Source organism: Mirounga angustirostris, unplaced genomic scaffold (assembly GCF_029215605.1).
Source record: "Mirounga angustirostris isolate CCGP_5_RB_7025 unplaced genomic scaffold, mMirAng1.0.hap1 SCAF_13, whole genome shotgun sequence".
NCBI classification, from domain to species: domain Eukaryota; kingdom Metazoa; phylum Chordata; class Mammalia; order Carnivora; family Phocidae; genus Mirounga; species Mirounga angustirostris.
In genome coordinates, this window is record NW_026991721.1 from 101,818,976 (window position 1) to 101,833,503 (window position 14,528).

At 45.0% G+C, this 14,528-nt stretch overlaps 1 protein-coding gene across 11 annotated transcripts in view; it reads right to left on the reverse strand.

Annotated features, from left to right (window-relative positions):
• POU2AF2 (POU class 2 homeobox associating factor 2) overlaps positions 1 to 14,528 on the reverse strand; it is a 497,177-nt gene that overhangs the window by 43,439 nt on the left and 439,210 nt on the right. The window contains exon 1 of one of the 11 annotated variants that reach the window (XM_045895078.3): positions 3,303 to 5,151. The exons of the other annotated variants lie outside the window; for them this stretch is intronic. The gene's annotated coding sequence lies outside the window, so the exon portion shown is untranslated. Of the gene's footprint in view, positions 1 to 3,302; positions 5,152 to 14,528 lie in introns of those variants that run through there. 11 annotated transcript variants of the gene reach the window in all.

Below are 14,528 nucleotides of genomic sequence, written 5' to 3' on the forward strand. Positions count from 1 at the left end.
TTGACTCCAGTTCCTGGCCCAGAGCTCCTAAATCCCTTGGAATTTCCTGGGTGACAGGAACATCTTTTGCTCTATCAAGGTGATGCTTTGTCACCTGCGTAGCCTCAGGATGGGGGCTGGTCACCAGGAAGACCAAGCCACGTTGAGAAGCTTGCAACTTCCAGCTCCACACTCCATCCTCTGGGGAGGGGAGAGGGACCAGAGACTGAGTTAATATCCATCTTGCCTACGTAATGAAGTCTCCATGAAAACCCCTAAATTATGTGGTCCAGACAGCTGAAGGGTTGGTGAACACATTGAGATGCCTGGAAGGCAACCTCAGTCGCCTCATTTGTAATAAATCAAGAATAGCAAGTAAACTGTTTCCCTGGGTTCTATGAACCTTCTAGCAAATTATCAAATCCAAGGAGGGGTCATGGGAATTCCTGATGGATAGCCTGCCAGTCAGAAGAACAGGTGAGAGCCTATGGCTTGTAATTGGCATCTGAAGTGGGGAGGCAGTCTGATGGGACTGAGCCCTCAGCCTGCGGGCTCTGCACTAACTCCGGGAGTCAGTGTCAACACGGAGTTAAATTGTAGGACACACAGTGGCATCTGCTGCGAATTGGAGAATTGCTTGGTGGGTGAAAACCCACACATTTGGTGTCACGAGTGTTGTGAGTAGAGAAAGGAGAAGCATTTCTTTCTTTTAGGCATGAACAAGCACCTGCCCAGTGGGACCAGGGGGCTTCTCACATGCAGACAGACGTTCCTTTTCTGCCCACACCTGGCCAGGTGTCTCTGCTGCTGTGGCCTGAACGCCCCTTTCTGGGTTCTGCTTCGTGAGGGGGTCGTAGTGATCCTGATGAAGACTGAGCAGAGAGGAGGGGCCTTGGCCATCGTAGTTTACTGCGTAAGGGTGCAGATGGCTCGAAGTAGACCTGACGTACAGAGGAGGACAGGGAAGGTGCCGGATACGGCCACTCTAAGCCAGCTGGATTGTCTTTTAGGGAGATCAGCCTGGGGTGTGTAACGAGGGGACCTGGCCACTCATCATCCAGTCCTTCTACACATGGCCAGTTTCATGGCCGTAGCTTTTCCTTCGAATCTGAAAATAACTGTTTTGCAAATACTCTGGCCGTGGGCATATGGAAGCTCGGTGGTGGATGATAGACCGTTTCCACTGGAGGGACACGGAACAGGCAGCTTGTATTCCTCAGTTTGCATGGAAGAAAATGCAGGCCTGGGCCTGCTGGGTCAGAGAAAAGTGATGCAGTTGATCCTGGCGTTTTGCTGGAGGCACGCTGGAGCATGAGGGGTCCGGAGGCCGCACCCCAGGGGGGCTACTTTGGCAGCAGGACAGGCTTCCGGGGGAGGCTGAGCCACAGTCACAGGAGAGGGTGAATGAGATGGTCTGAGAGGCCTTCAGGCATGCAGTTATGTTGTTTCTCAGGCTGTGCCATCCTGTGCCTGCCATCCACTGGACCGTCGGGAAGCACGAGGTTGCTGGAAGTATCTCTTCGGGGCGGGGGAGGGGGATGGGTTTATTTGCTGAGCGGCACACGGGGCCGGAAGAGGGTTCTTGGACTCTGAGCCTTACAGTTAAAGAAATCAGTCAGTTCCCTGAGCCATTCCAGAATCCATTAGAGGGGGTTTTAGGGATGGGAGAAAAAGCTGCCCGAGCTGGTATATTGGTGCTGAAGGTGAATTCCTACCCGTGGGAAGGTAGGTGAGCCCACTTGGGGATTCTTGCTTCCTTGTGCCTGCGCACACTCGCAGGACGAGCTGGGGGACCTGATAAACCGCCGTAACAAACAGCTTCTCGTCAGGTACAGCCTGGTCTGCAATGATGAGAAGGTCTTTGCATTTATTTGGACCCAGTGTCATATCTTCCTGAAGCTGAGCACCAGTGACTGTGAGACACACCATGATTTTGTGTGTCACTGACACTGCGTTCAACCAGTGGTCAAATCTTGTCAGTCCCGCCTCCTTTGTGGGTTCCCTTCACGGTCCTTCTCTGTACCTTTAGCCTGCTCCAGCCTGTGTTTTCTCCTCCCTGGCTGTTTTGCCTCCCCCTTCACTCCACCTATCTCAACCAACCTCAGAGCTATGATCATTCATCCCCCAACCTCAAGTCCCAAAAGATACCGGATAGCCCACCAAATGCAGGACAGGTTCCTCATCTGGTCCTCTGCAGGGGGCTCTGCCCTCCCCCTTGGAATCTTGTTGGGCTCAGACATTAAACTCTTTTTTTTTAATTTTAATTTTAATTTTTTTAATTTTTATTATTTTTATTTATTTATTTTTTTAAAGATTTTATTTATTTATTTGAGACAGAGAGAATGAGAGACAGAGAGCATGAGAGGGAGGAAGGTCAGAGGGAGAAGCAGATTCCCTGCCGAGCAGGGAGCCCGATGCGGGACTCGATCCAGGGGCTCCAGGATCATGACCTGAGCCGAAGGCAGTCGCTTAACCAACTGAGCCACCCAGGCGCCCTCTTTTTTTTTTTTTAAATGGTAGTTCTCAAGTTTTTTTTTTTAAAGATTTTATTTATTTATTTGACAGAGAGAGAGACAGCGAGAGAGGGAACACAAGCAGGGGGAGTGGGAGGGGGAGAAGCAGGCTTCCTGCGGAGCAGGGAGCCTGATGCGGGGCTCGATCCCAGGACCCCTGGGCCATGACCTGAGCCGAAGGCAGATGCTTAACGGCTGAGCCATCCAGGCATCCCCCAGACCCTAAACTCTTATGCTCACTGCTTCCTGGTTTTCCCACATTTCATTACTTTCAAGCTTTGTCTCCCCCTGTTCTCTCCCCCGGTAACATTTTGTTCTCCTCTTCTTTATCTCTTGAAATTTTGTGAGTCTTTCAAATCTCATCTCCTGTATGACTTCGTCAGTGAAGGCTTTCCCGTTGTCCTTATTGGAAGGTGATTCCTCCCTCCTTTTATCCCTACAGACTCTATTGTGCTTGTTTCTCTTTTCTGAACATACTTCTTCATTGACTTGCTTCATCTCATTAGATCACGAGTTCCAAGAAGGCTCAGATGGTGACTCCTGCAGAATGTAACCCAGCACCTTTTAAATAGCAAGTGCTCAAATATTTATTGAATATATGAGAATCCTTGAAAATGTGGGGAAGAAATAAATTAGAAGAGTCCTCAAATGACTGTGTGCGGCGAACGGCTTGCTATCTTTCTGAACTGTAGCATAAAGGAGAAGTGAACTTGATTTTTAAGCCACTGGAATTCAAGGTCTTTTCTACAGCAGTTTAGCCTCTCACACAAATCCAGTGGGGAACATACACAAGTCCGTGACGCCACTGACCTCTACAGAGCAAGGTTCTTCCATTCGCTGATCTCAGGGCATGCAAACCAGCTCTGTATGACAGACAGATGACAGTCTTGGGGTGACTCCTCTGGTTGGAACGAGTTCAGGGAGCTCTTCAGTGGTCTCAGCTTTTGCAGTAGGGAGAGACGGCGGTCTGGCAGCCGTGGGGAGGATCAGACGGACATTGGAGAGGCTCTCAACGGGACAACCCTGACCAACAAGGCCACATGACCACTGTTGAGACTAAGTCCTGAGCTCAGTGTGGAACAAGAGGTGAAGAAGCCACACTTCACCCAAAGATAGAACCAACATGGAAAAACGAAAATAAAGGTGAGCCAAAATAGACGAGAGAGAACGGAGTCCGGGGAGCCTGGAGCTTCAGGAACTCGAGCAGAGAGACTAACAGGAAGGTGAAGGGGTGGATGGATGCCAGTCCAGCTGTGCCAGAGGGCAAAAATTCCTGAGGCTCAAATCGGGGAAATATCCTCTGCCTTGGCCTGAGTCCTGGGCTTGCAGGGGCTGGGTGCCTGAGAGTAGGTATATATAATAAAGCCCAGGTACTGAAAAGAACATTTGGCGGCTCATTCTGAGAAAATGTACCAGAACCTTGGTTCCTGCAGAGTCAAGAGTCTATTACACCAAGCACAATGCTAACCTAAACGGACTCGGGACCAATCTGTGTAGATGGACCATCGCTGAACCTGGCATTGACGGACACTGCATTTGGCTGCTTCCTGAAGCTACTTTGGTCTGTGCAGACCTCTCCTGTCTGATCCTTTGCTTACTTGGAATTTCTCCATCCCCCTGGGTTTCTAGAGGTAGGGTGGGGGGAGCCAGGTCAGCAGCCTGGTTTCCTGGGGCTGGGCCCTACCACTCTGCATCGATTTCACCAGTGAACAGCCTCGTCTGTACCAGCACCAAAGCACGAACCTTGCCCAGCGTTCTAGAAGCTGTACTTACACCCTGTTCCCTCAGACTGGACCTCCTAGTTGTCCCTTCTTTCCTGCAGCTCTCCGTCATCACATGCCTGATCTAGACTACAGCTCTGCCGGGGGCGTTGACCTAACCTGCCAACCCCTCTCCTGCAGGAGCGTCGGGGCCACCGCGCTCCCGCTTGATCTGGTCTCCTTGGACTGCTCCTTAACCTGTGCGAAATAAGGGACAAGGGATGGACACCCACTAACAACTCCTGAAACAGCAAGGAAGGAGGGGTCCCCCCTGCAATAGTGCCCTCTGCTCCCCCGCCCTTGACTCAGAGGTTTCTGCATAAACTCAGCAGAAACTGTTCTTTGAGAAGAAAGAACTTTCTTTTGCCCATTTCCCTTTCTTTGCCGGCTCCTTCATCGTCACTAACTTCTCTATTGAGTCTCCCCCAGATGCTGAATACAGCCCACAGTTATCCAGGGGGGCCCACAGTCCTGGGGAGAGATCTTAGGAGACACAGTTTTCCAGTTTGTTGGACAGTAAGTGGCTGGAGTCTGGGGTCCAGGTCTCCTGGATTCTAGCTCTTGCTTTGTTCCCAATATGCTGGGTAAACCCTTACACAGCCTGGCATAAAAAAATGCCTTTTAATGATGTGTGGCTATGGGCTACAGGGAAGGCAGAAAGTCTTTGAGTGGGGGCAGTTTTTGCTTTCCAGTTCCCTTTTCCTGCCTCGGACAGATCGCCAGATCGCCGTTGCCCTCTTTGCCTGGGGTTCTCCAGGGACAGCCTTTGGGGGGTATTTTCAGTTTACGCCACTAGGTGGTGCCTCAACCCTATCAGTCACTTACCAAAGGGCTGGCCCTGACAGCTGGGTTTGTGAGCGAGGATTTTTGGGGGTGGACGGGTGGGGAACTGCAGTGAGATGGAAGGAATGTTACTCTTTTCTTCCTGAAAACCCTGGAAGTCAACCTAAATATTCCTTCCATGACTGCCTGTGAAGAAGGAGGCCATTTCCCCAACTTCTCAGTCTTTTCCTCTGACTCATTCCACCTGCCCTTTGCTGCTAATTGGAGTAGGAAATAGCACGTTCAGGAGGAGCCTTTTTCTTTGGGTGGTCCTGGGGTGGGAACTCTTTTCTTGTTCATGAGAAACTGCAAAGCCAAGTGGTTAAGAGCACTTATTGGATTATTGGATCAGATTTAAACCTGACTCCACTTATAAACTGTGTAAACATGGGCAAGTCACATAACTTCTCCCCGCCTCAGTCTGCTCATCTATAAAATGGGGATAAAGAAAGTGACCTGCCTCAGGATTGTTACACCGTGGCAGGTAGCTTTTACTTATTAATACTGTCCAGGTTAGATACCAAGCAAACTTTAGTTTTTGGTAGGTTCAATCTGCCATCTTGCTGGCTCTGGTGAGAGAATATCTTTTCTAGTCTTCTCTCTGAGCGGGAGCTTTGGTATGCCCTCCTGCCCGCAGGACTGGGAGAGCCCTACGTCCGACCACAGGGTTTATAGAAGACAGTGAGCCTCTCCTCTGGTCTTGAGCTTCTTCTGCTTGTCCATACTCTTGGAGGCAGAGCATCCAGACCATACGCCCCTGCTCCAACTTAAGGCTGGTTCCCCTACCCGTCAGCCAGCCCTGGGCACTTCTCTCTGTAACTGTCATGTATCTAGGTTGATATTTTTTCTTTACATTTTTGGGTCCTTTGCTAGATATAAAGCTTTTGAAGTCAGTTTGGTTTAAAAACATTTATTCAGTGGCTGGTTAGTATGCTTCATATCTGTTGGGGCACTGCTCCTGGAGTGTGTATCTTCCAGCAGCCTGGGCGGAGGAACCAGCGCTCTGCTCCTGGGGAACAGTAGGGAATGCAAAGTTCACCCTCAGTGCATTGGGTGACTGTGGGGCTGCGGAGCTGGGAAGGGAGAGAGCAGCCCTTCCACACGCTAGCCCTTTCTTTTCTATATCGGGCTGGAAAATAAAACCCACATCTCTTCAGGGGTCTACTCTGAAAATCACAGAGGCAATATCCTCTACTGATAACAATTCTCCTTCCCTCAGACTTATCTGAATTGTCTGTGTTCTATGTTCTTCAGATTTGTCCTCCAATTGGTGGCTTATCAACTGAATGTGGGGGTGAAGTGGGGACTGGAGGATGAGGGGAGACCGAACTCTCCATGGGCTCTGGAATTTCGAGCATGGCCTCCCTCAGTTATCAAGGAGGCACCAGAGGGTCCTGAAGCCTTAAGGGTCTCTTCCCTGTCACCAAGCAGCTGTTTGGCCTCTTCAGCTGGGCAAACAGTCCTTCCTTCCTGACTGGCTCACAAGACAATGAACTTTTTGGATAGGAGAGGATTTCTGTGCCCACGCAAAAAAGACGCACTGTCCCTCTCATCCCTGACAGACAGATTTGTGCCTTGGATTCTGTGGTGAACATATTCTCTTTATTTTTTAAAAGCTTGTGCATTTTTCTGGTGAAGCCTGCTGAAGGCTGTTGAGTGATCTTCTTGCTGATACTCCCAAATGGGAGCTGGAGCCCACAGCTGAAAACCACAGGTGAGAATAATCTGCCATTGTGGAGAGAGCCACCTACCCGTGGAGGCTGGAAGCCACCTCCTCTAGGCTTATTAGCAAGCAATGAATAGTCCCTCTACCACCAGCCACTTGCCCCCCAGCCCCCGCACCGCCACATCTATATAAAAAAACTAAGGCGTGAAGAAGGAGGAGAGAAAAGAAGCCATAGCTGTGCAGTACTTGTGTTGAAAAGTCGTTTCCTCTCTGTCCCCTGGGCAAGGGAGGAATGAGTTAGATGCCACTGCCCTCCTCAAGCCAGTGGCAGGGAGGCTCGAAGGAAATGACCTGTAGCGGCTGGAGAAGGGGAGGTGGGCATCCTGGTCTCCAAGGGGGTGACTTGCTGATGTGCACTGGCCGGTCGCATCTGATCTCACCCGAACAGAGGAAAGAGGACTGGGAGATGGAGGGGTTGAGACGTACGGCCATGGTGAGGACACGAGTGTCTTCCGTGGGCCTGGAGAACACCCTGGGAGGTAGGTGGGCTTGCGTCACTTAAAAGAGCTGCCCCTGAGAGGGGTCCATGGTGCTGTGGCAGTCTTTGGTCCTCTGCAGGTGCAAGCTGTGGGTGGCAGGGGTGGGGTGGGGGAAAGAAGGGGAGGGGTGGAAGAGGTGGAGCCAGGGTTGGGTCTCCTGAGTCAGAGAAGCCAGAGATCCCACATGGGCTGTCTGAAGAGCAGGTGTTTGAACACCAACCACATGGGGGGGTGTCTACAGCTGGTTAATATCACCCTGAGAAAAGGAGCAGCCCTTGAGGAGAGGAACCACAGAGAGCAGTTAAAGGAGAGACCCCTCTCTCTGCCTCCTTCCTGCCAGCATACTGGAGAGACCAAGCCCTGAAGGCGGCTCAGCGCTTCCCAGGCCCTTGCCCTCTCTCAGCTCCTCGGGTCTCAGGTTAAAACCATGCTGATGGGAGGAGACGTCATATGCAAATCCAGTTTGAGGTTAGAGTTTCAACTGGACTGAGTTTTAATAATAGAAAAATAACCAGAAAAGTTTTGAAATCTGCCTAGCATGTCACTAAGGAATGCAAAGGGCAGATTTGACTGAGGTTGCTTGAAGGCAGTAATTAGAGAAAAATAAAACTACGTCATGCTCATACACCACTGAGATGAGACAAAGTAATTTACTAATTACAAGCCGTTTACAAATGATTTGTCCTAAAAGAGATATAGGCATCTCTAAAAGAACTATAAACAAGTATAAATTGGAGAAGGCTTTATTAGTGGGAAATGACAGAAGTTCCTGTTATAAGACACAAATATTTCCTAACAACAATATCTTAATCGAAAGCAAATTACAAAAGGCCACGTGGTTGGGGAGGGGAAGACAGCCCCCAGGTCTTAATAGATTTCCACGCACCTTGAGGTAAGTGTTGAGGGTTAAGATTAAGGATTATTGATTGTGTGTCAACTGTACTACAATTTTAAAAAAAGGATTATTGGCCTAAACTTCTCTTGCTAGCCTTCTTAGAGTAGGCTCAGAGTCCACCCAGCATTCTAAAACTCATGGCAATTAAACATTCCTCAGAGCAGGCTTACATTATCAGAACATCTCGAGCTATTCTAGAATCTACACCCATTTGTATTGATTCAGTCCAAATACTCAGTGTCTAGGAGCTTCAATTCATTCTTTTAGGATGAAAAATGCACCTACCTGGTGTTGGTCACCACTTTTGCCTGGACACTAGGCACACCTTCTCTCAGCCTATGAGACTTTCCTTGCCTGGTCACTGGCCATCAATTGTGACCTAAGTTCTGCTTGACTAAGATTCCCCTTCTCATCGCCCCTGACCATGACCTCATCTGAGCCTAACTTACTAAAATCTCTTGTTTGGCCAAGATCTTTGCTCTGCCTATTAAGCTCTGCTGTCCGCCTTGGTGAAACATTTTCAAACTGTGTCACTTTTTGTTTTAAAACAATTTTGCTGTTTAAGAACACAACATGGGAGGTAAATAAGGACAGCACACTTTGCAAAGAGGAAAGGATACTAGTCGGAAAGCATTTATGGCAGGTTTTCTCTCACAGTATTAAATCTGTGTTTTCTGACCTAAGTTCAGTGTATCTTTCTCCCTCTGCTCTTCACTGGTGCCCTGGAGGCTGTCTTCCCCTCCCCAGCCCACAAAGAAGCAGAAACAAAGACTTAAAGGAGCCTCTGGCCTAATTCAGCAAGAGGAGACTCCCCTGCATGCTTATATTTAGCTAGAGTTTCCACCCCCAAAGGTGAAGTAAGCCTGGAGGCAGGGGAAAGGGAAGGGGAGGTGGAGGGACTAGGCAGAGTAGAGTGTTAGAAGTGTCTGAAGTGGGGAGGGGAAGAAACCCAGACGCGGTGAGCATTAGGGATGGAGCGAGTGGTTGGTCCTTGTCACCCACAAATCCACCCACTGCTTATTCACAACCTGTGGTCCTACAGTCCTGGATCCTTGCAAGCCTTCCAACAGAAGGTGAAGAATTTGGGACACCTTGTGAGAGAAGGGGCTATAAAGGGAAAACTTCATCCTCCACAGAGGAGGAACTATTTAGAACCCACTGGATCTCCCTTTAACCCAAGGAAACCATGGCCATGGTCCCATTGTTACATACTTCAGGATGAGCTGAGCTGGTTTGCTAGCTCCTGGGTAAAAATGATGTGTTTTAGCTGAGTTTTAAGGTCTGCATCTGCTAATTCTAGAGGAGCTAAACTCTCAATTAAAAATGTTAATTTTACAGATAATATTTTACCTGGGTCTTATGATAGTTATTGGATGCTCACTTTGCCCTGAACGAGACCTTGGTCATCCCACTGACCTTCAGCGTTGACGGCCCGATCTGGGTCTTTCTGTATTAGCTGTATTAGCCAGCTTTCAAGTAATCAACCCGTGACTTAGCTGGAAACTCAGAAATTCAAGTTCTGGCTTCACATTATGTGTTCCAATGACAGACTCAGGCTTGACTGCTTTTGCAGAATTAAGTATACACAGATATATCACCGACAAGTCAGCTACCAGTATTTATCGGGTCAATTTTGGGATAGAAAGCACATTTCTTCATGCGAGAATGTGTTTATATATGTATATACGTTACAAAGTAGTAGAAGACATGATTACAGCCCTTGAGGAGCTTTTACAGTTGACCCTTGAACAACACAGGGTTAGAGGCATTGACCCCTGCACAGTAGAGAATTTGGTATAACTTTTGACTCCCCCCAAATTTAACCACTAATCATCTACTGTGGACCAGAAGCCTTACCTATAACATAAACATTTAATTAACACATATTTTGTTATATGTATTACATATATTTTTGCAATAAGTGAAGCTACAGAAACGAAAATGTTAAGAAAATCATAAGGAAAATAGATTTATAATACCGTACCATAAAAAATCTGCGTGTTAAGTGGATACTTGCAGTTCAAACTTGGGTTGCTCAAGGGTCAGCCGTAATCTGGCTAATGTAACATATAAAGTTAGTAGGTCTATGTTTAGAATTATCTTATGGATAAATATTTCTTGGCCCCTGAACAAGTGCATATATAAATTTATAGCAGGACATTAATACTGAAGTTTCAACTAAGGCATTAAGATTCAAAATATGCTGTTTACCAAAATGAGATGTGAGAAAAAAATATATAACTGGAGTCATGCAGAATGTAGCCTTTTCAGACTGGCTTCTTTCACTTAGCAATATGCATTTAAGATTCATCCATGTCTTTTTGTGTCTTGATAGCTCATTTCTTCTTATCATTGAATAATATTCCATTGTATCAATGTGGCAAAGTTAGTTTGTTCATTTACCTATTGAAGGACATCTTGGTTACTTCCAGTTTGTGATAATTATAAATAAAGCTGCTACAGACATTTGTGTGCAGATCTTTGTGTAGACATAAATTTCTCAAATCATTTGGGTAAATACCTAAGAGTGTATGAAAAAAACTATATTTAACTTTCTAAGAAACTGCCAAACTGTCTTCCCATGTGACTGTACAACTTTGCATTCTCACCAATAATGAATGAATGTTGTTATTGTTCTGCATCCTTGCCAGCAATTGGTATTGTCAGTTTTTTGGATTTTAGCCATTTTAATAGATGTATGGTTTTATCTCATCATTTTAATTTGCAATTTCCTAATAACAAAGAGTGTTGAACATCTTCTTATATGCCTATTTGCTCTCCATATGCCTTCTTTGGTGAGGTGTCTGCTCAGATATTTTGCCCATTTTTTACTTGGATTGTTTGTTTTCTTATTGTTGAGTTTTAAGAATTTTTTTTTCCTATTTTGAACACAAGTTCTTTATTGGATAGTGTTTTGCCGAGATTGTTTTCCACAATCTGTGGCTTCTCTTTTCATTCTCTTAAAAGCATCTTTTGCAGAGCAAAAGTTTTTAGGTTTAGTAAATTCCAACTTATCATCAATTTCTTCCTTTGTGGATTTTTGCTTTGGATGTAGCATTTAAAAATTCATTGCCAAACTCAGGGTCATCTAGATTTTCTACTATGTTTTCTTCCAGAAATCCCATGTTTTGCATTTTACATTTAGGTCTATTCTTGAGTCAATTTTTGTAAAAGATATAAGGTCTGTGTGTGTGTGCGCACATGTGAGTTGGTGTGTGTGAGCGTGAGTGTGTGTGTTTGTTTGTACATCTAATTGTACCAGTGCCATTTGTTGAAAAAACTATTCTTTTTCCATTGAACTGCTGCTTGTATTTCAAAGATCAGTTGACTGCATTTGTTTGGGTCTATTTCTGGATTTGCTGTTCTGTTCTGCTCTGTATGTTCCTGTTCTTTCACTAGCCCCATGCTGTTTTGATTATTGTAACTTTTTGTTTTTTAGGTAGAATCCACAGTACCTGTTCTTAGTAGGGACTACATGAGTATAAGGTACATGTGTAAGAGTGGAGATTGAAGTATTGGTTAATGTCCTGACCTGGACTCTTAATTTTTGAAATTTGACTGTATTTTCTGCAGTGTCTATTACCTTAGAATGAACAGAAAACTCAGGAGACCTGCTGAGTTCTTATTTAGTGCGGGGGCAAACTATTCATTCACTGAATAGTTTCAAAGGGCATTGGGGAGACAAAAATAAAGCTGAGTTTCAATGAAATCCCACTCAATGGGCCTATTCAACCCGTGTGTCTAACACATAACTACGTTAGAACTCATACAGCATTTGGTTATTTCATGCACTCGGGTTAGCATGGGTCAAATCATGTACCCTCAAACTTGTAACTATATCCAACAAGTAAATACTTGAAATATATCATCAAGTGTAAAAAAAATTATGTTAATTCTATTTTCCGGTGCCACATTTAGGAAGGAATTACGTTGTATTTCCGTTTTATATTTTATAGATATTTTATATTTTATAGATATAACCCAAATACAATGTGAGTAATTCCAAATAACGTCTCTGTTTTGTTTTCTTTAAAAGTATAACTTTAGGTTTCTTTATTAACATTACAGTCTATGAATTACCAGCCATTCCTCAGGGCTTACAATTTTCCCAAACTGTGGGTCTAATACCATATCTATTATGTCAAGTACTTTTTAAGGTATTTTCTCTCTCTTATCTCACTTTAATATCGGAGACAAAATGATAATGTGCACCCTCTGGGGCACTGCAGTTAGATGGTCTCATCGTTAGTACTCTTGGGAGATGCTCATGCAGTCTCCGTGGCTGCCTCGAATCCCCTTGTCCAGGGCCAACAGTGTCAGCCGAGAAGAATTGACCGACAACATGAAATAGTTCAGAAATTATTAAGCACTTGCTTAGTAACCTGATTATTTTACATTTTTTCCATGTTTGCATTTCAAAAAAGAAAGATATTGTTGGAATTCACCTCTTTGTGGAATAAACCAGTTTATCTGAGAATGACTAGTTAACCTGGATCAGGGGTTGGTTAACTTTTTCTCTAACTATTTCAGGCTTTCTGGGCCAGACAGTCTGTCTCAACTACTCAACTCTGTCAATATGGCATGAAAGCAGTCATAGGATCTATAAACTAATGAAGGGAGTTCTAATAAAACTTTATTTATAAAACTGCCAGCATTTGGCCGGCAAGCTGTCCTTTGCTGGCCTCTGGCTTGGAGAGTAGCATGTCCACTTCAAACTTTGTTTGTAGTTAAGTGGAATTAAGTAAATGCTAGGAGGCAACTTATAACATCTAGCATGGAATAGTAATTATAATGGATGCTTTCGCTATGGGTTTGTCAGGAGTCCTTTTAGAAAACATCCCAGGTTGCCAGAATTTTATCTGAAAATTTTTAAGAATAAGAAAGAGCTAGTATCAAATGCCATCTTGTGTGTTCAGGGACGGAATCAAAAGAAAGGCAAATTCCATAATGGTGCTAATGAGCCCCTGGCATGGGTTTGTCTGTCTGGGAACAGTGGCCCCGTGCTTAGCAATGCCTCGCCGTTCCAGAAGGAGCCTGCAGTGTCCTGCTTATCTGGGGCGCCGCAGAGGAGCGAGAAACAGACACACATGCACCCAGCCTTACAAGCTTCCCTCAGAGGAAAGACTCTACCCCGTCAGGGATGGCATCTTTGTTCTTATTTTAGAACAAATTACCTAATTTCTTAGTCCCAGATGGATGACAATCAGCAAATTAGGAAGGGGGGATAAGAAGCCATTGCTGGAGGCTGACAATCTTCGAGTAAAGGAGGGCATGAGCTTAAAACAGACACGACAGCTCAAACCCGCAGCCTAGTAGTCATTCACCACTGCGAGAAACCGTCCTTACACACAGATTACTGCTATTGATTTTGGTGACAATAATTATGAAATATGGACAAGATCAGTCAGGAGCATTGTGGGAATAAAGGGGTATTGATACCTGTGTGTTTGTGAGTAGATGTGACTCAAGCTCAGGGAAGCTGACTGAAGTGATGGTTTCGATGCATATGAAGAAGAGCAATTTTCTGGAGAAAACAGTAACCAATTGTTGAACATCCCCAAGGACCGCTACCACATATATTTCTGGGTGACAAAGGTGGACAAGGAGCCTCTGGGATTATACGACAAAATGGGATTAGGAGCCTAACTGATCTTGACCCCAGGTCAACATGAAAACCTTAAGCATATTCTGTCCACTGTCTTAAGAAAGGGGAGAAAAAACATCCACATGTGTAACAGCTTTCTAAAAGTGATTTCAATCCAAGTGGTTAAAATTATTAATAAAAAAAAGTCTTGGCACTTAAAGGCGTAAAATTATTTGAAACACTTCATTTCACAACGATGTTGAATAAATAAAGCATTGCTCTCCTTAAGTAAGGCCAGGTGTAGAAACAAATTACTTTTTTTTGCTGAACCCTTTTGGAGATTTGTACTTGCATAAGATTGTTTCCATATAGTAAGTACAAAGTGTGGTGGGGGTCTGACTGCTATTTGGTAATTGTGATCAATGTTAAATACCCAAAATAAGTGATTCCTCACGTGAATTAATTTCATGCAAATTTTAAGCTTAGATGTCTAGCACCAATACAATTAACTGAATAACGGCCAAACATCTTTCTTTCTTCCTCTGTGGAAAGCATTTATATTGCTGAGAGATTATTTGAAACTCTTAAGTCATCTAAGGTTTCCAATCTTGTTGCCAAGAGGAATTGACTGAACATTTCTTTTCATTTTAAACAATTTGCTTGTTATTCAGGTTAAACTGTTTCATGTTTCTCTCATCCTTTTTAATATAACAAATAAAATATAATAGATATAGATGAAGATCCACTTGTATGCTTCTCCGGCCAAACTA